At 44.2% G+C, this 26,934-nt stretch overlaps 1 long non-coding RNA gene and 1 other non-coding gene across 2 annotated transcripts; both read left to right on the forward strand.

Moving 5' to 3' along the window:
• Positions 1 to 22,055: 22,055 nt before the first annotated feature.
• Positions 22,056 to 26,054, forward strand: LOC138920566 (uncharacterized). The gene is made up of 2 exons (XR_011431971.1): positions 22,056 to 22,249; positions 25,919 to 26,054. It is a non-coding gene; the product is annotated as an uncharacterized lncRNA (long non-coding RNA).
• LOC111770540 (U6 spliceosomal RNA) lies at positions 23,598 to 23,704 on the forward strand. The gene has a single exon (XR_002803811.2). It is a non-coding gene; the product is annotated as a U6 spliceosomal RNA (small nuclear RNA).
• Positions 26,055 to 26,934: the final 880 nt, after the last annotated feature.

Raw genomic sequence — 26,934 nt, forward strand, 5'->3', positions numbered from 1 at the left:
CTAGGAGATGGTCAGCTCCCTCAGGGTCGAGGTCAGTCTCCTGTGTCCAAACCCTAGCCAGCAGGTGTTCCGGCATTTGCCCAATGAAGGGAACTCGGGACGGGAAACGAACCACTGACACTCAGGACTGGTGTTTGCTTGTGTTCCTGGAGAACTGGATTCTGGATTCTGCAGACACAAACAAGCTTTGATTTGGATCCAGAGAGCAAATGGGGTAGGGCATGGGGGTGGGAGTTGTGTTGAGAAGGAGAAAAACAAGTGAAGCAGGAGAAACTGAAAAAGACCAGAGAGAAGGCAGAGTGTCCTGCCCAATCGTCGCTGGGGTCAAAGGCCGTGGGAGACCACCTCCCGTGGTTGCACTTGGCCAAGGCAGGCTGCCAAGCCGGCCCCACGCTGAGAAAGCGGAGGCGGCAGGTGGGAGCGGCGGGGCAGGCGGGGCTGGGGGCTCGCGGCCGGCCGGCGGCTGGAGCTCTGGGTCAGGTGCACGGCGCGGGCGGGCCGGGGCGGGGAGGCCGGCGCTGGAGGCCGCTGATTTGCCTGCTTGACGCGCTGATGCCTTGATTCGGTCTGACAAGCGGAGGCTGCTGTGAGAAGCGGCCTGGATTTTTGACATTCAGCAAGCTAGAAATAACCAGCTGGGCTCCTGGCGGTGTGGCCACAAATATATTACCCTTCCCAAGCGACGGCCTGATGGCAGGGCCTTGTTCCCGGTGCAGACCTGCGCTGTGTGTGTCAGGGCTGGGTTCTAGTCCAGGCAGCGCTTCTAACTCCCTGGTTTAGGAGAGCTACTTGAATTGACTGCAGCTCAGATTTCCCTCTGTAAAATGAGACTGTTGATAGCTGACTCCCTTCCGCGCCTGCTAGAAAATGATTCTAAGTGGCTGCCCTGTCCCTCCTAATCCCGTGGCCTGCCCTTGATGTCTGCTGCTTCTAGAAGCCCAGCGCTCCAAATGTCCACTTTGGGAGAGACTAGAGGATGATCCTGATTGAAAAGTTGCTGATAACCCCTTGAGAATCATAGACCCTATGAGAATCCGTTGAAATCTGTGGGCTGTCGCCCTAGAAACATTTACACTCCCAGCATTGCTTACAACTGCGGGGAGTTGAACATCTCCAATCTAGTCCACCTCCTGCTCCTGCAAGTGAGGCGACTGGCCCGAAAGAAGGCCTCAGAGTTTTCCCCCACCTTCCAATCCTCGTACACCAGGAGCAGCACCTTTTTCCTCCCTTCAACCACCCTCCTCACCATCCCCCACGCTTGGGCACTCTCAAGAGGGAAATGGTCCTATAAATATTTATGAAAAGCGTGAGATGGCCAGGAGCAGAGAAAGTGAAAAGTAATCTGCCCCAGTTTGCAGCCCTTCACCTGATGCTTCTTTCCCAGCTTCCGCACCATCACCAAGCTTGGGGGCGGGGGGGGGGGGGGGGGGGGGGGGGGGGGCGGGGCAGGCAGTGGGAACTCAAGCTGCTGCAGCAAAGTACTCCCCCCCCTCCGCCCCCGCCCCCGTCCTTGAGAATCAGCCCAGGCGATACTTTCTCATAAAACTTCTCACTCCAACACCAACCTGCAGCACCTGGCAGGGGACAGAAAGAGCCAAAGGTCGTTTGCAGAGTGGCTTGCTTGCCCACACTGTCTGGTTACAAATGGGCTTCTTGCACAATGGGGAACTACCGGAGGGACCTTTTTAATATAACTGCAAGAAAGAGCTCTAACAATGGATGATTCAGGAGGCTAATAATTGGCTCTCGCTCCTACCACGCTGTTTTGATAAAATGACATAGCCCAGCTCAGGTGGGAAGGCAGTAAATAAAAACCTAACGTGTTGCTACTCAAAGTGTGCATGGGACCAGTGGCATCAGCATCACCAGGAGCTTGACAGAAATGCAGGCTCTTTCCCAGAACAACGGAAAGATCTGCATTTTAAAGAGATTTCAAGGGGATCTGCACACATGTTAAAGTTTGAGAGACCTAACCCAAAGTCTGCTGATAATGGTCATTAGTAGAGTCCCAGTCGGCCCTTTCTCCCACCTGGAATACACGAGATGCACCAAATTCCTCTGAGCTCTGCTTTCAGGCGGTGATGGCCACACTCATAAGGAGGACCCGGTACCCACAGATACCCGCTGCCTCAACCACAGACCTCACCCACCTGTTTGCAGAGTCACCCGCCTTGGGCTACTGCTTTTCTATTATTTTATCTTCTGGGAAAACAGAGGTCTTCTATCTGGAGATGAAAACGACAAGGGACCACCTCCTTCACAAAATCCAATTTGGCTTTCGCTTTGGCCGTAGCTCTGATCCCAGTGCTGCTGGAATCAGGTCCAAGTTCTAACTACCAAATATTTTGGGGAAAATGGGAGTGGCCCATTTGCACAGCCTAGCGCTATTTTCATTTGCCTTTGGAAATGAAGATGCAGAAACCAAGGGAGGGGAGAGCACAGGCCAGTGACTTCCAGAGTGGGACAGACCCGGGGAAAGAGGAAAGAGAGGCCCAGAAAACTGCTCAGGGGAAGACAGGCTTGAGCAACACCTGCTGAGACAGGTCTGATCTCCCAGGACGTCCCTCCCTGCCTGTTCTCTACAAATGCTGGGATTTTTATGGTTAAGAAAAGAGATGCTTGCGCAGCTTAGAGAAAATCTAATGTGGGCACTTTGCTGCTGTCCTGGCTTTTAAAGAGGTCAAAAACAGACCAAGTTCAAGGCATCAGCTGCTCTGTTTGCTGCCTTAGAAAGACATCCTTGATCTTTTATTGTCCTGCCTTTGCTCAGAGCCGCAAACTCTCCCTAGGGAAATGGGCTGCCTTAAAAGAGATGCTGTTGTAGCTGAAGATGTTTTAGCTTCCCTTCCACGCTCTGACTCCTGGTGGAAAGTCATTGCTGCTATGGTATGCCCCGTGCCTTTTGTTCTCGCATCCTCACCTAGGCGAACAGTAGAGAAGTGGACACACTCACTTAAAATTCAGTAGGACTTAGATGTTTCCATGGAGAATGATTCAGACAACAAGAGAGAGAAGCAAAAGGGCATAGTCCAAGTTTTAAGATTTTTTTTTTTTTGGCACTGATTCAGCTGGTGGAACAAAATGATTATTACTTGGAATCCTGGATTACTGAGAGAATCAGAGAGGCACTGGGGCTGTATGACATCCCAACATCCAGTTGAAAAGAAAAACAAAACTTGACCCCATCACCTAGATGTTGGGCAGTTTATCGCAGATGCTACAGGGGGGTTTATTTTTCCCGAAGTGGTTGATTAGAGGCATCTCAAATCACAGCAACTCCAACACAGATTCTCAGCTCCGGGCAGCCTAGCTACTGTGGGCCCAGCTGTTCACAGCTCAGCTCTTTGCCACTCCAAAGTTTTTTTCTTTAAAGCTCAAACTTACCTCCTCCAGGAAGACTTCCTGAGTGTCTCAGCTCGTAAGGATCTTGTCCCTAAGGCAGAGGCAATTCACTGCTCAGGAGCAGAGCCTACCATTCCCTCACCTTCTTGTTTTTGTGTAACCTTAGAATTATTCTCTAATTGATTTGTTCTTGTCTGTCTACACGATAGATCAGTAGCCTTCTATGGTCTGCATCTCCTGTTATCTCCCAAGCTCCTACTGTACACAGTCTGTGCTTGACCAACGTCAGTCGGGTTCACCGAGACAGTAATCTCCAAGTGGCAGGTCCTTGGCTCATCTGTCTGAGACCCAGGGCCTCTTAGGCAGACTGAGAAAGGGTTAGGGCTATTGACTCAGGGACATTCTTGGCTCTGTATGAATGCTTTGTTTTTAAAACAAGAGGTTTTGCCTCCAGTGCATTGAAGAGACATAACCCCACTGTCAGCGTATTTTTAAGTATCTGCTTGTGTTGGATCCCACTGTCAGGCCAGAGTCCCCACGCACACGTTCCCTGACTTTGCCCCGTGCACTCCTCAGAGATGGGGCAGGTGGTGGAATGCGTTCAAGCCAGGACTATGTGTAAGGGAAGTGAACAGGACTGTTTGAGAGTTCACCTTTTCTCAAATTCCCTCAATGTTCTGAACAGCCAAAACTAATGAAAAGAATGAATTTGTGTTACTCGCAAGTGGTAATGCACCTCCAAAAGCAGTTGTTTGGCTAGCTGGAATGTCAGTGGCCATTGACCAAAAGGCCTTCAGATGTGGACCTGGGCAGTGTTCTGGATCTCTGGAGTAAAGTTGCTGTCTTCCTCTTTACTTCACCTTCATTCTAAGGAGATCACTGGTTTTGTGTCTGCTATGTGCCAGGCCCTGTGTTAGGCATTAGAGATATAATGGAAAATAGACACTGCTTATAATCTAATGGGAGAGTCTGGAATTGATCCAATAACTAAACAAGTAAGTATACAATTGTTAACTGTGATAAGGGCCCTAAAAGAATAGGATGTTCTGCAAGAACATTACAAGAGGTTTTATCTGATCTAATAGGGGCAGGGAGGGGAACATTCAGGGAGGGCTTCTCAGAGGAAGTGACCTTTGAGCTGAGTACTGAAAGGAAAATTGAAATTAAAAAATAATGAGGGGTAAGGGAGTGCTTTAGACAGAAAGAGCTTGATATTGGAGGAACTGAAATAAATCCCTTGTGGCTGGATTAAAGGGAATGAGGAAAGCAAGGATAGGGAGGGGGAGGCAGGGTCTGGATCACGTGGGGTGTGTGAACAGTATTGAGGAGTTTGGCTTTTATTTTGGAAGGGTAGAGAGCCATTTTAAGCAGGGGATGAGAGCATTAAATTTATGTTTCCAGAAGGTTGCTCTGGTGAGACAATGGTGAGTGAAAACGTCATTACTCAGGTCTCTTCCAACTCTCCCGTGTACAGTCTAATGAACCCCCCAACTCCCGCCTCTCCACCCTGAGCTGAGGTAGGTCCTGCCTCCCAGGCCCACTGAAGAGCCCTCAGGCTTGTTGGAAGGTGTGGGAGCCCTGGTAAAACTCACTGCTGAGGTGTTCAAACCTGGGCCGCTGCATCTCCATCAGCATTTTGCCTCCACTCGCAAGGAGTAAATCCTTCAAATTATAACCCTTGGGTCCCCGTGCCCAGGCAGGCTCACTTCTGCGAGGTCACAGTCATCGTGGCTTTGACTGCGAATTACCAATCCCAAATTAAATGATTAACCCAAGATCAATGGCCTAGTCAGCTGCCATGCCGAGGACAGCTTTCCAGGTCCCTGCACACGAGGCACTTGTGCCCCTCGGGAATGTTGTCAGGGGCTTCTAATATGGGTCACTTAGAAAGAGAATGAAAGAAAGACCGTGTTCCCCAGATGGTTGAATCTGTTCTTGACATTCATGTTTATTCTAAAAGTCAGAAGGGCCTAGGATCACCTTCTGGGGTGGTCAGAAACTCTCTTTGAGGGGGAAGTCATTCCTTATTGGAAAAGCATGTTTAATCAAGTTTGGTTCTGCCTGAGCCATGAACGTCTTTGTGGATGATGCTCGCTTTCTTGCAGGCTGCCCCACCTTGCCATTTCCTGAAGCTACTGGTACAGTTGAAACAGGCATATGCACAACCCCTGGGTTGCCGGAAAGACATCTTAATCCTCGGTAGGTTTTGATCTGAAAAGTAATCGCTTGTTCACTAGAGTTGCTTTACAAACTTTGCACCGTTCGCAGCTTGCGCCTGGGCCTTTCCACAGCCCTCTGTGCAGGCCCAAACCCAGGGTTACTCATCCTCTGCATTTAAAGGAATCCCAGGAGTGCTCGGACGGGCCACTGAGAAACCTGTGTTGTTTCAGGACGTTTGAGCATGGATGTTTCAGGCCCCAGTAATGCCATTGAAATTAAAAATGACTCATGTGCCCGATGTAGCATTCTACTTCCATCAGACAAGGTGGCAAGGCATGGGGGGCTTTATGGGTGGCTCCCCCGGAAGAGAAGCAGCTTGAAAAATTGGACCTACATGCCCAGCTTTGTCCTTGCAGTCAGAGCTCCCTCCCTCCAACCCACTGCTCACTCCATGAGCTGATCTGTCCTGACAGCTGCCAAATTAGTCCTCTCACTCCTGGGGCTTGCTTTGGCACTGCCACAGATCTTTCCTTTCCAAGTCCACTCTTCATTTAAAAAGTTTTTCAACCTTACTTCAGGGGTGAATTAAACTGATCTAAAACTCTGCATAGGAAACGGTAGTTTCAACCAGTAAATAGGCTCCAAAGGATATAGATATCTATGGTGCCAGAATTTATCCACCAAATGCCAATCTGTATTTGAATATAAGTGATCTCTGTACAATTCTGAAGAACACACAGGCCAGAGGGAATTCTGTAATGTCTGTTATCATCTTTCTATGGATTTTTTCCCTTTCTGATCCTGGCACAGTTGGAATGTCTTCTCTATTCTGTTCCTCCGAATTAGAACAGTCCCTCTGTTTGAGTCTGTGACGCGTTCACTGAAGGGCAGAGCCTGAATCCAGTCTAGAGTCTGACGGAAAATGAAATGGAATGTTCCTCCTTCAGTTACTGACTGATCATTCCATCTGTCACCAACTGATGGAGTGGCCTCAGGCAAACCACATGACCTCTATCCTCTTTTCCTTTGTTTGTAGAATAAGGAACTACTGCTCTTGGGCTCTCACAGAGTTACTGTGAAACTTATTTAATTTGCAGTATGTGGGTAAACTGTGCAAAGTTTTAAAACAGTACCTAAATATAACCATGCTATTACGTGAAATAGTGTTTTCCTATCCTTTCTGCCTGTTCTCCCTGGGCAAAAACTAAGAAACGAAATTCTTGTCAAACTGTGTCATAGACTGCCCAGTTTAAGTCCTGGCCAAAGTGGAGGAGGCCGGCACTCTCATGGGACCCATCCATGAGTTCCTAAGAATACGCACACCCTGCACCGCTGCCTTGTTTGCTTTCTTACGCTATCTGTAGCCTGGACCTCATGTTTTGGTGGAGAAGTCACACAAATTCCTGGAAGCATTGTCGGCTGCTTATTAATCTAAATGCTGCAAAGAGTTTTAGCCTGGCTGCCCAAATTTGGAGTGCTTGAAAAAACATTTTTGTATGTGTGCTGACTCTGACAGTGTCTTTCTTACACTGAAAATTACCAGGGGCAGTGACCAGTCTCTGCCATCCATTTTAGTGATGCAGTGACTTCCGGGCAATGAGTAAACGATTCTGTGGGCGAAAGAGCTGTGGTCTCAGTGCTGTCACCAATTAGCTGGCATGCCTGGGGTCTGGCTCTCGATTTTTCTGGACCTCATTTCTTAAGTTGGAGGTTTTCAAATGGAGTTCATTGAAACCCTTGGGTGGGCGGAGGAGTAGAGATGGGTTCTGTTATTATTGGTGGTGGTGGTGGTGGTAATGTTGATATTTAGCATTTGGGCCATCTTTATAAAATTTAGGCTAATAGGAAAATTTTGGACACTACTGTCTTCTAGTACTAACTTTCTGTGACCCGAAAAATTCCACCAGAACCCTCACTGATTCTGTGAAAATATTTATTTTCATCTAGTCAGGTTTTTCTTCTTTATTCCTTCAAAACTAATGACTGTCAGGGAGCAGGGGTTACAAAGAGGTAATAATCACACTTATGTCTGGTAGACTAGGAATTCTCAACTCGACCCATCCAGTCTGTAAAGGTTTGTGTAGAAACAGGTGTGACCAGGGTTTGGTCAGGTGAAATAGGGACCAGGACCAGTCCAGGACCCCTAAAGTATGGCCATCTCCCAAGAGATGATGATGCTTAGGCACAAGTCAGCAATTTGCAAGTAGTTCCTGAGCCTCTATACTTGCCAGTGCACTTCCAGGATTGGTCCTATGTTTTATCTTCTGAAGTAATTTTAGTTAAGATAGACAGACTTTAACACAGAATCAAGAGGAAGAGAATTCATTAAAAACCTAAACTGTGCTGTTAGAGGTGCCATAATTTGCTAGTCTCCTTCTGGCTGTCAATATGCAGTTGACAGATTGTCATTGACCGAAAGTTTGCTAGCACTTTGTCAAGTAACGCAGGACCAAGACTATGAATGTGATGGGCTGAGGATGGTGGTGTCCCAGAGGAGGACCCCAAAGTGAGTCTGGTGCAAAATGAGTAAGGTCCCCAAACAACAGACATGGCCTACTGCGTCTGGCCCACCGTAGTCTGAGGAATGAGAAAGCAATGACATCACACATCTAGACCTGTAGTCTCCTCTTCCGTCTCCAGCAATTAGTCTCCACCATGCCACCTTCATGAGGCCTTGAGTCTAGAACTTTCTCCTTATGCACCAAAAAGTTTTATCAGGCAACAGAGAGATCTTGTGAACATGGAAGAGCTGGTAGATTTTCCCAAGCCTCTCCTTAAAGCTCTTCTCAAAACCACATGTCGATCCTCTCTCTCTTCTTTCTGCTCTCCCTTCCTTCCTCCACCCTCACACTTACTCCTTGGAGATCCCAGTCTTGTACTGTATTCCTGCTTTTGTGCTCCATTGGCTGACCTTCCCGCGTAGTGCTGAGCATCTGGGAGCAATCATGTGTGGATGCTCCCCACTTGTCGCAAGCTAAGAGATAGGTTTCTCAGGAAACATTTAAAAGGAGATTAGGTCCCACTGTTTTGAATTATGGTGCATGGAGAAAGGAGCCCAAACAAAGTATTAGAAAAGGCTTAGAGAAATCCTGGGGTCAAAGCTTCTTAAATAAAGTTTTATGACCTAGTTGGAATGTGGCACAAGTTGCTTTTTTGGTGCATTTATTTAAAACAATGTATGACATCATCGTTTACTCACTAGTCTATGTTTATCCCCAAGGCAATTCCTAACTAATGGTGCCAGTGCCAGCGACGGCGACCGTGAGATGCTCTTTCATATACGACAGGCATCCTGGTCTACTTTGCTCATGTGCAGAACATGTAGTTTTCTCACACAACAGGTTTTTGTTTTATCCAGTCAGTGAAACAGAGAACCTTCAGAAGGGAAATTGTCTGGCAAATCACCATCCTTCTTAAAAGACAGAACTATTTAGATTGAAAAATAGTCTTCTTTAGCTTTAGCTGCGTCTCACAGGGTTTTTCTTTTTTAAACTTTCTATTTTGAAATAGTCTCAAACGTGTAAAAAATGATAAGAATTGTGTAAAAAAACTCCTGTTTACCCTTCATCCAGATTCACCATTTCTGGGATAACATTTTGTTGTTTCTATATACATATCATCCTATATACATATAGATATATCATCCTATATATCGTCATTATCATCACCATCATCATCATCTGATCTATTTGAGAATAAGTTGCAATTTCGTATGCCTTTACGGCTAAATTTTGGTGTGTATTTCTTAAAAACAAAGATATTCACTGACAACACAGTATAATTATCAAAATCAGGAAATTTATATAATGCTATTACCTAATCTACAGACCTTATTAAAATTTTGCCAGTTACCCCAAAAATATTCCTAATGGCATTTTTTTGGACCAGCTTGTGATATGAGGTATGTTTATGATCATTTACTTCTAAATATTTTATCGTTTCAATTGTGAATTCTTCTTTGACCCATGAGTTATTTAGAAGGTTGCTTTACTACTTTCCAAACATATGTTGTACTTATTATTGTTTTTAACTTCTTTTCCTTGTTGATTTCAAATTTACTTGCACTGTAGTTAGAGAACATGGTCTCTGTGATGTCCTTTCACATTTGTTGAGACTTCCTTTGTGATTTTAATAGGACATAAGATTACGTAAATATGAATTTGAATCTACTGTTGGGTATAAAGACTTTTTCCTGCATATCTAGTAGATTTTTTGTTCAGACCTTTTAAATTCCTGCTAAGTTTTCATTTTACTTGACCTCAGTAAGCTGCACTATGATCGCACACTTGTGATTTCTCCTTATAGTTCTCTCAGCTTTGACTTTGTAGTTTTCAGAGTTAAGCTGTGAGGTGCACACAGGTTCATGAACGCTACGTCTTGGTGGATTCTTCCTTCTATTATTATGCAGTGCTTTTTGTCTTAAATTCTATTTAGTCTGATATAAATATTGCTGTACCAGGTTTCTTTTTATTATTATTACATGGTATATCTTTTTTATTCCTTTATATTCAAGCTTCGTCTTTTGGTTTTGTTTTCTCCGTGTCTTCTCTGAAAAGTATTTGGCTGGATTTTTTAAAAATTCACTCTGATAACCATTTTTAGTTATCAGATAACCATTATTATTAGATAATAGTTATTAGATAAATGTAATCCCTTTAATATTTGTTTTGATATATTTGAACTGATGCATTCTCATTTTGGGTTTTCTCCTTAACGTGGTTTTTTTTTTTTTTTTTGTAAATGTCTCCTTTTCTGTCGTCTAATGTATTAAGTTTCCATATACTTAGAGTATTTTAATAAATACAAATTTATTGATTGATTTCAATGGTTTCCTTTCACTTTTTAAACATGCATATTTAACCATAAACTTTTCTAATAAAGGCTGATGTTATTCAGAGTTTCTATCCTTCTCTTTGCTATTGAGTAGGCCTCATAGAGATTGAAGACGATGCTCCTTGCCCCCATTGTATTATTGCTGTGTAGAGCTTGAATTTTACAAAAAAAAATTTACAAACAAATATTTTAAATACAAGAAAATGGTCAATGTGTATGCCCTTATGGTCAATAATTAATTAAACATTGCTAAATGTTATCAATTTCTGTTTTTTCATTATTTCTTATATTTCATGCCTTGGGCTCACTTTTCTTCTTGTTGAATAATGTCTTTGAATATTTCTTTTAGTGGGGTTTTTACTGTGTTATTGTTGATAAGAAATCTACTCTCAGTGCAGTTGTCACTCCTTTTTAGATAAGATCATATATTTCCTCTCTGGAAACTTCTGAGCTCTCCTCCTTAATGTTAGTGCTCTACAGTTTTACCTCCATATGTTGTCTGGTAGCCCTGGGTTTTCCTTGTTTATTCATCTTAGCTCTCAGAGTGCTCCTCTGGTATGAGGACTCGGCTCTTTTTTCAGTCGTGGAAAAGTCTCCACTATTTCTCTCTTCAAATATTGCTTCCCCTCATTTCCTTCTTCAGAACTCTCATTTGCCATGTGTTTAGTTAGTCAAACTATATTCCTTGCTTTTTTTCATATTTTTTATCTCTTTGTATCTCTGGCTGTGTAAAAGTAAATTCCTCAGTGCTATTTTCCAGTTAGTTAATTCTCTGTGTAACTGTGTTCAGTCTAGAGTTTATCCTATCGAATTTTTTTTGTACTGACATAAACATTATATTAGTTTCAAGTGTACTATATAATGATTTGATATTTGTATATATTGCAAAATGACTACTACAGTAAGCCTAGTTGACATCCATCACCACACATAGTCACAAAAAAAGTTCTTTTCTTGGAATGAAGATTTTTAAGATCTATTCTCTTAGCAATTTTCAAATATGCAATACAGTATTATTAACTATAGTCAGCATGCTGTACGTTATATGCATATGACATTCATTTTATAACTGAAAGTGTGTACCTTTTGATGCCCTTCACTGTCACTTCACCCACCCTCCACCCTCAGCCTCTGGCAACCACCAGTCTGTTCTCTGTATCTATGAGCTTGTCTTATTTGTTTGTTTGTTTGCAGATTCCACATGTAAGTGACATTATATGGTAGTTGTCTTTCTCTGGGTGGCTGATTTCACTTAGCGTAATGCCCACAAGATCCATCCCTGTTGCTGGAAATGGCAAGCTTTTATTCTTTTGAATGGCTGAATAGTTTCTCGTTGTATATATATACCACATCTTCTTTATCCATGTATCCATCAATGGACACTGGCTGTTTCCATATCTTGGCTGTTGTAAATAATGCTTAAATGAACATGGGGGTGCATATGTCTTTTTGAATTCGTATTTTCATTTGTTTTGGATAAATATCCAGAAGTGGAATTGCTGGGTTATATTTTAGTTCTATTTTTAATTTTTTGAGAAAACTCCATACTGGATTCCATAGTGGCCACACCAGTTTATATTCCCACCAACAGGGCACAAGGGTTTTCCCCACATCATCACCAACATTTGTTATTTCTTGTCTTTTTGAGAATAGCCATTCTAACAGGTGTGAGGTGATATCTTATTGTGGTTTTGATTTGCATTTACCTGATTATTAGTGATATTGAGCATCTTTTCATGTACCCGTTGGCCATCTTTATGTCTTCTTTGGAAAAATGTCTATTCAGAACCTCTCCTCATTTTTCAATCAGATTGTTTATCTTTTTGCAGTTGAGTTGTATGAGTTCTTTATATATTTTGGATATTAACCCGTTATCACATATATGATTTGCAAATATTTTCTCCCATTCAGTAGGTTGCCTTTTTGTTTTCTTATTTCTTTTGCTGTGCAGAAGCTTTTTTGATGTTGTCTTCTAGGAGTTTTATGGTTTCAGGTCTTATATTCAAGTCTTCAATTTATTTTGAGTTAATTTTTGTGTAGGGTGTAGGATAGTGGTCCAGTTTCATTCTTTTGCATGTGGCTCTACAGTTTTCCCAACGCCATTTATTGGTGTCCTTTCTCCATTGTATATTCTTGGCTCCTTTGTTGTAAATTAGTTGACATATGTGTGGGTTTGTTTCTGGACTCTCTATTCCATTAATCTATGTGCCTGTATTGAATTCTTAATTCTACTTACTACAATTTTTCGTTGAAATATATCAAATTGTTTATTTTCATATTCATATAACTTTATTTCATTTCTGCCTATTTGTGTTTCATATCTTGTACTTTTTTAAAAAAATTGGAAGCTAGTCCTTCATTTTATTTCTTTGAATACTCTAAAACATACTAATTTAAAAAATATTTTTCAGGCTATTATATAAAATAAAATAATTTTATTTGGAGTGAGTTCAAGTACTGATTATTTTGTTGACTGACTTTATTAACATTAAATTTTTTGTGTGAGATTTGGAATTTTGGTTTGCAGGCTTTCCAAATCTTATTTGGGAAGATTTTTACTTTTTTCTCTCCCCGCCTCCTCTGAATAATAGTTCTGCAGTTGCCTCACTTGGACCCAGAACCAACAGGGGCTGCTGTCCTTCAGTGAGATTGGGGACATCATAGATTTAGGCGCTGAGTCAGCAGGTAGCTTTACTCCCTTTTTGTTCATGAGACTGGGTCCATGTCCTCCCATTTCTTCAGGCTTACATTTTTCCAAAAACCATAATCTCAAATGAGAACTGATTAGGGTCTAGATAAACGTTGAAGGGAGATCCAACATTATTTCCTGGCACATTTGTTGAGAGATATGAGAGAATGGTTATATCAAGATTTGGGGCCTCAGGAACTGAAGGATGGAGTTGCCATCACCTGAGATGGGGAAGACTGAGAGTGGAGCAGATATTGAGGCAGGGAAAATCAGGGGTTCGTTGGAGTTTGAGATTTGTTAGACATCCAAATGGAGATATTAAGGAGGCTGTTGGGTATATGTGCCCGGAGTTTGGAGAGGTCTGAGCTAGAAATTTACATTGGAAGAGGTCAGGATATAGATGACGTTTAAAGCCATGAGCACAGATAAGATCACCAAAGAAGTGTATATGTATAGAGAACAAGACCAAGGAATGAATCTCAGCATCCTCCAACATTGTTTGGGAAGAAGATGGGAAATCGTTAAAAAGGAACTGAGAAAAGTGGCCAGTAAGGTGGGAGGGAAACCAGAAAACTGCATCTTCACACAGAATAGAAGAAAGTCTAAGAGGATCAACTCCATCGAAGTCTGCTAGAAAGTGAGGACTGAGAACTGAGCATTGGTTTCACCAAAGTCAGGAGGGTGGGTGTGGGGAATGCCTGATTGGAGTGGTAATTCTTGGCAATTATTTTTAAGTGTCCTTTCATGAGCTGGCAAAAATGGGGGTGTTATCTACCCCCACCAACCCCTGGCTTCAAGCGGTAAACTGGCGTTCATACCCTGCCTCAGGTAAGACTGTTTAATTCCCTTTACTTTGCAGAGACCAAACTCCCAGTGACCTCTCCCTGCTTTCATTCTTGGATCACTGTAGATTTCTGGCCTGTGGAGATGCTTATCCGTGAGCCAGCTATACATATAGATTTTATTTTCTATTTTATGTCCTATTACTATAAGTTTAGAGCACCAAAGTTGTATCAAAGCATAAATTTGTAGAGCTATATTGATTGACTGGAAGTTCCTTACACTCTTCAAGCATCTGAACATTTTGGATGGTGTGTGAGTTAACTATTTCTATGGAACAAACAATCCCAAAACTTAGTGGCTTAAAATAGCAAGTAGTTCTTTAACTTATAATTCTGCAAATCAGCAACTCAGGGTGGATCAGCTGTGCATTCTTCTGGCCTTTGCTGGGTTCTTTCATGCATCCATGGTCAGCTATGGGTCAGCTAAGGAGCTCTGTTTCTGGGGATTAACTGACTGTCAGCTAAAGTCAACAGGGGTGACAGGGGTGACTTGGCCATGTGGTCATTCACTATCTAGCAGGCTAGCTCTAGCTTGTTCGCTGGTAGCCTGGTAGAGGTCTGAGAGAGAGAACAGAGACTCACAAAGTCTCTTAAGGGCTAGGCTTGGTAATGGCACAGCATCACCTCTGCTGTTATTTATTGGTCAAAGCTGGTCATATGGTCAGCCCACATTCAAAGGGTGGGAAAATAGATTCTTCCTCTTGATGGAAGGAGATGGAAATCCACATTGCAAAGGGGATAGATACAAGGAAGGGAACGATTTGGGCCATTTTTGCAGACAATGTACTACAAATAAAGTACATAATGGTCTTAGGTTGTTGCAAGATGAATTTAAATTATATATAAGGAAGAAAGATGTCAACACTAGAGCGTATTAATAATTTTTGAGCATTGCATAGAGAGGAGGTAGCTCTGCCTCAGATTCAGGACAACCAGTTGGGTATTTGCCTTAATCAAGGTGTGTGCTGGGAGCCGTGGGAGAGTCACAGAGGAGCTCCTGCCTGCCTTTCAAGTAGCTGTTACTTGGATAAGGAGTTCAGGGCAGGCCTCCAGCTCTACGACAAGGCAGAATACTAATACCGTGAGATGACTGGCCAAGGAAAAATCTTTGGAATGAGGTAGACCTCAAGTGTAGGCTGAAAGGAAGAAGTTAGGGAAAGATTAAAGGCTCAGAACAGACAAAGATTACAGGCAGTTGGCTGCACTTTGGCCAGCATCGTTATTTAAATGGTAGAGAGGCCAAAAGGCTGAGAAATGCATCAGTCCTCAGGGGACAAAGAGAAAAGATTCCAAGTTCTTGCAACTGATTTGTTTTCCTTTTTAGTTAAACCAGAAGGAATTTATTGCTTTTAACGTAAAGAACACTTGTATCAACAAGAATTCTGTACACCTCAGCAAAGATGGGTCCTAGCTTGTGGTAGCTCTGGCAGTTTCTCAGGGTGTTACCAAGACACCCCGTCATGCCACAGCCATCCAGTTGTTGGCGTTCTTGGTGCCCAGGCCAAATAAGGCCAGGCAGAGAGCCCAGAGGCTGGTGCTCAGAGGATGCATTGACCTGTGGGGCCTTAGTCCCTGACTCCAGCAATGCCAAGAGTTTCTTTTTGTGGAGTTAGCTTGTTCTATAGATTCTGCAGGACTAAAGGCCACCACTCAAAATGTCCTTTGACCACTTTTTTATCTGTCTAAAACACCCAGTGATTTTTTTTCATACTATCAAAATTTGACTAGGGATTTGATTCTCAGAAGTTATTGGCTATTCTGGCTAACTCTTAAGTTGAAGACAGGGACTAGGGCTGGTCATCAATGTGTCTTAAAGGGCCTGAGGACCACAGCCCCCAAGGAAGCCGGGTCTGTCTAAGCCATTGCTCCTCACCAAGCTTTTGTTCTCCTTGGAAACCACGAGAACTCCACCCACTGGAGAAGAATGAATCTGGCACAGGTAAGCCAGGAATTCCCAAAATGCTCAATATTTTTTTCCAAGGGTGGGGAAAGATGATGCAGAGGTTAGTCAATCATCTGAATACAAAAACTAATGGATACTTTTGGAAATAAGCAGGAAATACTTAATAACTGTGTTGTTCATGCTTCTATCGCTGAAACGAATTTAATCCAACACTGCATTATGAGAATGAATTCGTGTTACGTGAAAGAGTCTATTCTAGACTCAGGAAACAGTAAAGAGATGGAAACAAATATATTTGAGCACGACTCTGTGCTAAAAACTATGCCTTGCTTTTGCTCATTCACCACGTCTAATCAATTCCCTGTCTTTTCAGTTCTGACTCTTTAATATTTCTAGGATCCAGTCCCTTCTTTGCATTCCCACTGCCACCGCCTTAACTCACAACATCATCATCTTTCAGTAGGATAATTGTGATATTCTCTGTTATGGGCTGAATTGTGTCCCCGCAAAATTCCTATGTTGAAGGGGCTGGCCCCGTGGCCGAGTGGTTAAGTTCTCACGCTCCACTGCAGGGGGCCCAGTGTTTCATTGGTTCGAGTCCTAGGCGCGGACATGGCACTGCTCATCAAACCACGCTGAGGCAGTGTCCCACATGCCACAACTGGAAGGACCCACAATGAAAAATATACAACTATGTACCAGGGGGCTTTGGGGAGAAAAAGGAAAAAAATAAAATCTAAAAAAAACAAAAAAAATTCCTATGTTGAAGTCTTACCCCCCCCAGGACCTGAGAATGTGACTATATTTGGAGAGAGGGCCTCCAAAGAGGTAATGAAGGTAAAGTGAGGCCATAAGAGTGGTCCTAATCCAATGTGACCAATGTCCTTATAAGAAGAGGAGATTGGGACACAGAGATGCACAGATGGAAGACCACATGAAGACAGAGGGAGAAGAAAGCCATCTGCAATCCGAGGAGAGGGGCCTCCCAAGAAGCCCACCCTGCAACAACTTGAGCTCAGACTTCCAGCCTCTAGAACTGTGAGAAAATAAATTTCTGTCATTTAAGCCACTCGGTCTGTGGTAGCTTTTTATGGCAGTCCACACAAACCAGTATAGCCTCCTGTCTGGGCTCCTTGCTTCCAGGCCTGTTGCTCTCAAGTCGATACTTCTGAAAGTAAAATTATCTGTCTCAATCGTTAGTCTGACTTTGTCACTTACAGCTTAAAACCCTCCAGTAGCGCCCCTCTCTCATGGAAGTGTTTTCCACACTAAGTTTTCTGGGACATTCGTTCTATAACATGTCCCCCCATTACGGAAGTTTGGAAATTCCACAATTCTCCAACTTGAGGAGGTCACAGTCACAGTATGCATTTGCATATTACAGTCCCGCAGAAGTTTTATAGCCAAAAAACCCAGTTAACTTGATTTTGCCAAACCAGCATTTGCCAAACTTATTTGACCGTGGAGTGTTTTTCTTAGGATAATACACATCATATTCTCTGCAACTTGTGTTCTGTGATACAAAGTAGGAAATGCTGCCCTGCACAATCGGGGCAGGATGAGGGTCACCAGACTTAGCAAGCAAAAATACAGCAAGCCCAGTTGAATTTGAATTTCAGATAAGTCTAAAAAATTATTTGCTGTTTATCTGAAATTCAAATTACCTGGGTGTCCTGCATTTTATCTGGCAACCCTATACAGGACCCTCTGTGACCTGTAATATAGTGAATAGACTGAACCAAAATGAATTTGATAAGAATTTTTTTTCCCCCAGTTAACATACTAGGAAAAGACAAAGTCAAGGTTAATTCTTGGCTTTTGGCTGGATTCCTTCGATTTGCCACCAACCGTTGGTCACTTAAAGCAGTGTCTCTCCGTCGTCCTGGCTACACATTAGAATCATCTAAGGAGCTTTTAAAAATGCCCACACCCCACCCTAACCTAAGTGACTTAGAATTAGAGAGTTGCTGAAGAGGGAGTGTGAAAGGCAGGGCAGGCTAGGGAGGGGCGTGGGGCGTCTGCAGAGCAAGACGTAGGGAGGCACTCTCGCTCTGGCCTGGCCCTGCCCTGGCTCAACCCCGAGAGTGAGGGGCTCCTTAAATCTTGTGTCCTATCCACCTGCTGGCCTCCCATAGTCAGGCCCTGCGGAAAGAAGTAGGTGCAGGGTTATGGAGAAGAGCATGCAGGCGATTTCTGAGCAGGCCTGGGGCCCCTCTCTGCATTTTGTTGCTTTACAAGGAAATGTCAAACTTTTCCCGCAATGCACATGAGCTCCAGCCCATAAGCGTGAGTCAGGAGAGGCTTCACCAGGCCAGATTTTCCTGAAATGTAAACTTGCAGCTGGCCCCGGTTTCCTCTAGAAGGCCACTCATAAAAATTACAAAATGCTTGGGTTCCTCATTCTTTTTCAGTTAAGGCTGGTGATATTTGAGTTGCTTCCCGTCCCCGGCAACCCATAGCTTCTGTTTCATATTCAGGTATGGTTTTAACTTTCTGAAAATGTAGTGAAAGTATATGCTTCACTTTTCTTTCCAAGGTTTCATAGGTTCTCATCCCCACTCTCCCTTCTCCTCCTTGTCGCTCTCTGCCCTCTCTTGTCAGTGATTTCACACCCCATCGCTGGCTGGCTGGTCAGAAAGGCACATCATTAATCCTCGCTGAAGGCAGCAACCAGCACAGCTTGCCCGGAACAGCCAAGGCCAGCCTTAAGAGGCTGGCTCCTTGAACAGGCCCTTCTCTCTGGCCTCCTGGTTCCATGATGTCATGAGCCTCCTGCCTCTGCCCCACTGCTACTGGCTGGTGGCCCAGACCCTTAACTGCTGATTCCCAGAGGCTCTGCGAGTCTTAAAACACCAGGGAAAGAAACTTTGTAATTTTCCAGTGCTGAGAAAGGATGGTAGTGGTCAATGGGAGCTCCCACCACAGCCAAAATTAACTTCTTTCTATTGTGATAATTGAATGATTTCCAATGATGTTCTTCCTATAATTGGATTCAAAAAGTACCTCCTCAGAGGAAAATTTGGAAGAGAAACACGAAAGGGAAAGGGTCAGCTACGGCAGCGTCTGCAGCAATTTCCTGGCAATATCAAGACCGCGAAATTGTATGGGTGTATCTCACTTGGCTGAATAGCCATGTCCTTGTAAAGTTTCACATAAATGGAATTTTTAAAAAGTTAAATCACTGTAAGTACACAGGGAAAGATTGCTAAATAAAGGAACACTGGAGTGCCATACTTTACAAAGTGAAGTATCTTTATGTAATGCACACCATCTCTCCCACACACACACACACGCACTGACCTTTTTGTAAGTTTGAATTTTTCGCAGGCTGGATTTTCGTGAGGTAGGGGTGCCTCTAACTTACAAGGACCACTGGTCTGAGGTCACAGCTGTTCTCAGGCTCTTAAACTGTCTTGTCATGATGTTCTCTGGGGAATATGAGCACCTGCCAGGTTCTGTGGGGACTTCTAGGCTGAGAAAACCATTCCTGGGGGTAAGCTGACCCAGAATTCTCCTGGCCTACCTCCAGAGGGATGGGCTCTGGGGTACCCAGAGAAACTGTCAATGACTGGACGTTGGAAGAGTTGATGGCGGACGGGCTGAGGCTAAATGTGGCCGAATGCAACAAGGAAAGCAGTGTGGTGTAACGGGTAGAAGCATGAGTTCTGTGGCCAGACTGCTCTGCCTCTGTCCTCTAGCTGGGTGACTCCCTGAACCTCAGTATCTTCATCTGTAGAATGGGGCAATTATAATAGTATCTACCTCAAGGTAACACCTGGCGTATAGTACGTGCTCGAAAAGTGTTAGCTGTTTTTAACTTGCCTGGGCTAGCTCTCTTAGGGTAGGAGGGAAAATATCAAAAGACAAAAGATGCTAATGTCTACTGAGTATCGGTCCATGCCAGGTACATGCTGGATACTTTCATTTAATCCTTAAATCACACACACAGTATCACCAATGTGATCTCAACTTCCCTGTGGAAGCTAAAGCTCAGAGAGGTTAAGAAATTTTCCTAATGTCACACAGCAGATAGAGGACAAAGCAGGTATCTGTGGCTAGTGCTGTCACTCTCTCCTATCTGTCTCAGGCCTTCGGAGACCAAAGCTTGAAAGCGACTTTTCAAAGATGAAGGCTTAGGGCCTGGAGGGTATTTAGATTTGGAAGTAAAATTGCTTCAGGAAGTTACATCAAGAAAGGAAGGGAAATTCTTTGACTTATTCCACAAAGATTTACTGAGAATCGGCAGTGTGCTGGCGCTCCAGGTAGAAAGGCGTATGAGGCCTCGCCTCTGGCCTCAAAGTGCAGTGGGGGAGACAGTCGGGTAAATTTATAACAAACCCTAGCCAGTGTTAGGGTTCAGGTGTGAAGAATGTGTGAAGAATGTGCTTTTGGATCCTTTCCCTGAGGACAGCTTCAAAGGGAAGTGACATTTGACCTTATTTGGCTTTATAAATATTATCTTATTTAATCCCCTCGTACTGGCGGCGGTGGCAACATTATTACCCTGGGCAGGGACAGCTAGTTACCAGGGTCTAAAGGCCCCATCGGACTTTCCTGGAGGAGGCACCGTGGCCCTCTCGCAGTCTACACTCTCCAGACACCCTTGCAAGCAGCTGTGGCCCATAAAATGGAAGCAGAGGTCATTGGGTTAGAGTCCAAAACAGCTTCTTCAAGGGGGAATAGCCTGCTTACATGGGCTTTTTCTTGGTCTTTTCCCCTTCTTCCTGCTTCCTGCCTGGAGTGCAGATTTGATGGCTAAGCCTCCAGTACCAACTGGTGACCTTGAGACAGGAAGCTGCAAGCTAAAGATGGCAGGACAGAAGGACAGAAGGAGCCTGGGCACCCGATGCCACGACTTGCTCCACCAGTCTCGGACCTCCTCGCTCCAGATTTGTTTAATGAAGGCAAAACAAACTTCTGTTTTATTTCAGCCTGTGTTATTTCCGGTTATTGTTATTAGCATCTGACCGAGTCCCTGACTGGCACACGGCCCTGAGGTTATTATGTGGTAGTACTGGGAGCTAAACTCAAGCAGCCTGACTTTCCAAACCGAATTCTTACCCCGTACCCTATGCTGTTGGGACAAGCCTGTGGCCCTAACCCAATAGCCTAGAGTGTTTCCTTGAAATTTTCATTCCTTTTTGTCAACTGTCTGGCGCTGGCAGCGAGCACAGGGCTTGGTCCCCAGTAGCGCTCAGTAACGCTGAGTGGATGCACTGAATACCGCCCTGCAGCCGCTTCCCCAAGGAGCTGCCGTTCCAGGGGCTGTCAAGTCAGCCCTGCCTCCCAGATTCCCCCGGCCGGTGCCGGTAGGAAGCAGGCAAGGAGCCTGAAGTGCTTTGAGACATTAAAAGACAGGAAAGAATAAATTAGATATGACAGATAAAAATTTAAACAAAGATATACGTAAAACTTCATTTTAATTAAGCGGAATTCTTTTAATGGTGAAGCAAAATTGTATATTTTTTGTAGAAACACTAAAAAAATAATTGAATGGGATGAAAGTAAGAGTTGCTATTCCAGGTCCCTTTTTAAAATTTTTATTTTTTAGTGATTGCATAAATAACAAATGACTTTATGAAAAATTGAAAATGAAAGTCCTCTCGTTAACTCCTTCTATATAACAGATTGGTAAATATCTTTTCAACTCTTTTTCTATACATAAAAACATTAGATATATAGGGTTATGAAAGTGAGCTCATGGTGTTTATACTGTTTTGAAAAGACCTTTGCTTTTTTCACTTTTCGTCTTGGATATTTCCCCATATCTGCATTTAGATTAATCTGGTTCTACTTAAGGCAGCAGAGAATCCTTTCCACCCACACTCCCCTTTTAAAAAAAGTGGACGCATTTTTGACCTTGCACTCTAAAGTGTCATCAGGTGTTTACAAGAGGTGGCTGATGAGAAGGACATCGGAGATTAACTCCCACCACTAACTGGAGCGAGCTGGGCCCTGGAGCAGTCAGATAGACTGGAACATGTCCAGTTCTAGAAAGAAAAATATTCTAGGATCAATGTTTGCAGATAGCCATGAAGCTCAGAGTTAGGAACAAACAACTTAGGCTGGTCAGAAATGTCGCTGAGTTTCCAAGATCCCTGAAAATGGCTCCCTCTGACACCTTCCTGGCAGCTGCCAGCACTGACGCTGGGCTGGGGGTGGAACGGGGAGATCGTGGGAGAGGCGGGTACTGTTCTACAGCCCCACAGGAAGTTCCTTGCCTGGCCTTCCCCTACACACTTGAAAGCCTGTGGGTGCCGGGCACTCAGTGTTCTGCACTCAGGTAGTGGGGACAGAGGGGTCAAAAAACGAAGCCAGCAGGTGTAGCCTCTGCCTGGGGAGGTTAGGCTCGGGACGGGGAGAACAAAGATATGAATCTCCTTCCCACCACCTCACCAAAATCAAACACAGACACTGTCCACATGACTATCCCAAACCCATAAATCAACCCAGTCAGCGCCTGTAATCTGAGCTCGCTGGGTAAGTGTTGAGAGCAGCTGCTACAAGCGTGGGTAGCCAGCTGGGCTCCGGAGAGAAGACTTTGGGGAAGGGGCGACCTAATCACTAAGGAGGGCTTGAAAAGAGGAGAAGAGGTCCAGAAGTCAGAGCCCAGCCGGCAGAGACGCACACACCTGTGGCAGAGGAGCTGCCGATGGGGCTTGGGGGTCGTGAAGCGCATCAACAGGGAGATTAGCTCAGGCAGGAAGGAGAGTTTAAGGTGGAAGATGAGAAACATGGGGGATGGGGCAGGTGAGAGAGTGGAGGAGCGGGGGCTTTGGCACCTGTGTTGAGGAGATGGCCTTGGACAGATTGGCAGCAGGGAGCAGCTGAGCCTTGGGTGCAGGCATCCCTGACGAAAGCCAGGCAGGCCACAGCCACACCTGCCGGCCCCTTCACGCCATGCACCTGTATGGAAGCAGCCCCACCAGGAGCCTCACCAGCCCGCCTCTTGTGCAGGTTAGGTAATATGCACCCAGTATGCAGCCGGTATTATTGTTTCACTGGCAAATGGTTCAGGCTTTTCTAGCTGACCAGCTGGCCCAACTAGCATTTCTCTTTCCCACATGGCAAAACAGCGGAGCCTGCCTTCCAGTCCACCGTGCCAATGCCCTCCAGCCAGAGACCATCAGGATCAGGGGAGTCGATCAATGCTGGGTTCACTGACTAGCTGCAATAAGGGACATGATGGGAAGCCAGGGGTCATCTTAGTAAGAGGGTATGACAGAGAACTTATAGGATTTAGGTTTGGATTAGGTGATTTGGGGGAGGGTTCAAACACAGGGGGCTTTGCTCTGGCTTGGATGTGATCAGGAAGCAGGGGGAATGCTATGATTGGGTATCCTAATCATTCTTACCTGGGAGGCAAGGAGGAATGAGACGAGGCTAAAGCTGTAACTAGTAAAGAAACAGCAGTCACGCATATTAACCAGGAAAGCGGCGTCTTTGGTCATTTTTGTGGTTTGGACAATATCTTATTTTTGTCTGGATCCAGGCTTGATTATGGAGTAATCTTGTTTGCTCCATCGTGGTCACAGAGCGGTGTTGTCTGATGTTGGTGTTCAATGGAAATATTTATGTTAAACAGGAGAACACCGTGGCCCGGCTGTGAGGGCCAGGCTAGGTCCTGACTCTTGGGGGCTGCTATTCTGTCTCTCAATGAGAACCAAGGCCTGTGTCCAAAAGCAGCTAGGAACGCCAGAGAGAAAAGAACCTGAGGGCTCCCAATGTTCATGTCTAAGCAGAAACTACTCCTGGAAGGCTGGAGGAGAGGCTTGGGGAAGCCTGTTTTAAGGCTGCCTCTAGTCTATTCGTTTGGTCAAAAATTATTGTGCTCGCTTCGGCAGCATATATACTAAAATTGGAACAATACAGAGAAGATTAGCATGGCCCCTGCGCAAGGATGACATGCAAATTTGTGAAGCGTTCCATATTTTTAGGGAAAAACGGATGATTAGGCTCACACGTGAGGGGATGGACTATAATTAGTTTTCAGGTGGTGAACACGATGTAATGTACACAGAATTTGAAATATGATGTACATCCAAAAATAAAAAAGAGTTGGATGAAAAAAATTATTTATTGAACTAATATACTGGGGCACTTGGGACAGAAATGTCAGCCCGGGAGCCCAGAAAAGTAGTCGATGGAGTCAAGAATGACTGGGGCACTTTGGAGAGGCGGTCGGTTACACCCTGTCTGAGGAGGTGATGAGAAGGTGCTATGTGCAATTCTGGGCTGAGAGTATTTCATGCAGAAGAAACAGGAAGTACCAAGGCTTCTAGGAACAGGAAGAAGGCAAGTGTCTCTGTAGTGGTGAGGGTGGCTGAGACTGGGTGAGACGAGGTCTGAGGCAGGCTGAGTTGGGGAGTTTGGGTTTTATACCCTGTGGCCTGGAGGCCATTGGAAGGCTTTAGAGAGGAGACCCTCAGGCCCTCATGTCTCCCTCTGAGACAGCAGCGTTTTGCTGCCTGTTGTTCTCTTTCCACATCCTGAGGCCAGTGTCTTCCCTCTAGGCCTTCGGTTTAGGATATCCCAGAAATGGCCTGATCTTCTCCTTACCTGCTGACGTCTGTCATTCTTTAGAGGGGTGTGATTTTCTATTGCTGCTGTAACAAATTACCACAACTTAGTAGCTTAAAACAACACAAATTTATTAGAGTTCTAGAGGTCAGAAATCTTATAGTCAAGATGTTAGCAGGGCTGTGTTCCTTCTAGAGGCGGTATCTCTTTCTTCTAGCGGCCGCTTGCATTCCTTGGCTTGTGAGCTCTTCCTCTATCTTCATAGCTGACGGTGGAGCATCCTCAGATCTCTCTCTGCCTATGACCCTTGCTTCCATCATCTCGCCTTGTTCTCTGACTCCCCTGCCTCCCTCTTATAAGAACCCTTGTGATTATATTGAGCCCAGCCAGATAATTCAGGATAATCTCCCTACCTCAAGGTTCTGTTATTTTTTGAAGATTGGCACCTGAGGTAACATCTGTTGCCAAGGTTTCTTTCTTCTTCTTCTTCTCCCTGAAGCCCTCCAGTACATAGTTGTATATTCTAGTTGTAGTTTGTTTTGTTCTGCTTTGTGGGACATTGCCTCAGCATGGCTTGATGAGCGGTGCCATGTCTGTGCCCAGGATCTGAACCAGCAAAACCCTGGGCCGCCGAAGAGCAGCGTGTGAACTTAACCACTCGGCCACGGGGCAGCCCCTCAAGGTTCTTAAATTATATCCACACAGTCCTTTATGCTACATAAGGTGCCATATGCACAGGTTTGGGGGGTTAGGACTTGGACTTCTTTGGGGAGCCATTCTGTCTACCACAAATAGTCACATGGAGAGCAGAGAATGAGATCTGGCCCAAGCCAGTCTGCTGAGTGATGTGTCATTTAACCACCGTGGATCTGCTTACTCATCTGTAAAACGGGGTGAATACCCGCCCCACGGACCTCAGGAAATCATTGTATCACAGCAATTAATGTGGCATATTTGGAAAAATAAGAAATGCCATAAAATATAAGGAATAATTATGAAGTGTTATGAATCTTATCAAACATGGGTGCAAAAAGGGTGTTATAATATAATATATATTATATATATATTATACACTATATTATATATTATCTATTTATATATTTAGAAATATATATTTTTTAATTATTATATATTATTTATATATCAATGTGACTTTGTGTAGGTGCGTGAAGGGTGCCTGGGTTGGTCTTGGTGTCCATACCTGGCCCTGCAGAGTGGCTCCCAGACAGATGCCAATATATATAATATATATTATCTATAATATATAATAATATAGATAATATATATAATGTAAATATATATAAATTGTATAAATATATGTATTTATAATATAAATATATAAATATAAATTAAAAAATATATATCATATAATATAGAATATATATAATATATATTATTGTTATTATAATATAAAACACTGGAATTAAAAGAGCTGAGTTTGAGTCCTGCTGTCCAAAATAGTTGCTCTATTATCTTGAACGAGTAACTTCACATCCTTGAGTTCCACTGTGTTTAAAATTTGGAAGATGCTATGTTCTCATAACAGTATTGTGGGATTTAAATCAGATAATATTGGCAGTGGTGCTCTGTGAAATGCTGCACAAATGTTCTTTGTTATACATTTCATAGGCGGGCACACAAGTACTGCTTCCTAGATGCACAGTGAATCCAGGCAGCAAGGCGACACCTACCAGACCAACGCCAACAGGCTTTGACTCTCCACTGTAGGAAGTGCGTGGGAAATAAAGAGGAGAAAATTAAGAAAGGGCCTCTCTCCTTCCTCTCCCCTCGCCTACAGAGGGGTCAAAAGGCAGCAGGAAGATACTGTGGCATCTAAAATGGTTATTGAGAAAATGAAAAATATGCCTACTGAGAATACAGAGTCTTCCTGCAATGCAGAGGTTCAGGTCGAGGCTGACTTTCTCTGGAAGAATCGTCTTTGGTCATGTTGAAGACATTAAGTTGCTCAAGAACTGCCTTATTCATTCAGCACCTATTCCGTAAGCATGTGCATCACCCTGGATTAGAAATGGGCATGAAACACGCTTCCTGAGTGTGGCCCACAGACCCACAGATGTATCCATTTCTTCAGGATGCCATCATTGAGCGCCCACTAACTGTGCGCTAGACCCTTCTGGGTGCTGGGGCACACGGAGAGGGGAGGACAGAAACCCTCCCTGCCCTCACGGAGCTTATCAGTTGAGGAGATGAACATTAATCAAACAATGCCACAAATGACGGTAAAATGACAACCAAAACGCCTCCAAGGTGAGGTCCATGGTGCCACGGGAGCTTACCACAGGGTCCAAACTTGGTCTCTGAAAAGGAACAGTTGAGCTAGGATCTGAAGGCTGAGCAAGTATATTTAGAGGAAAATGGAGGGAGGAGCTTTCCAGGCTGAGAGAACAGCATGTACAAAGGCAAAGAAGAAACATGGAATGGTTGACGACCCAAGAGAAGGCCAGTGTGGCTGGACTCTGTGAGTGAAGGGACAGTGGTCAAGACATAGCCTGGAGAGGTGGGCAGGGTAGTTCTGGCCACAAAGGTCATTAAGTGGGCAGGCACAGTGACTCACAAAGTCAGGACAAGTGTTTCACCCCGTCCTAGGTTTTGTTTTGATTGAGATGTTCCTAGAGCATCCCATC

Source organism: Equus caballus, chromosome 24 (genome assembly GCF_041296265.1).
Source record: "Equus caballus isolate H_3958 breed thoroughbred chromosome 24, TB-T2T, whole genome shotgun sequence".
Lineage (NCBI taxonomy): Eukaryota > Metazoa > Chordata > Mammalia > Perissodactyla > Equidae > Equus > Equus caballus.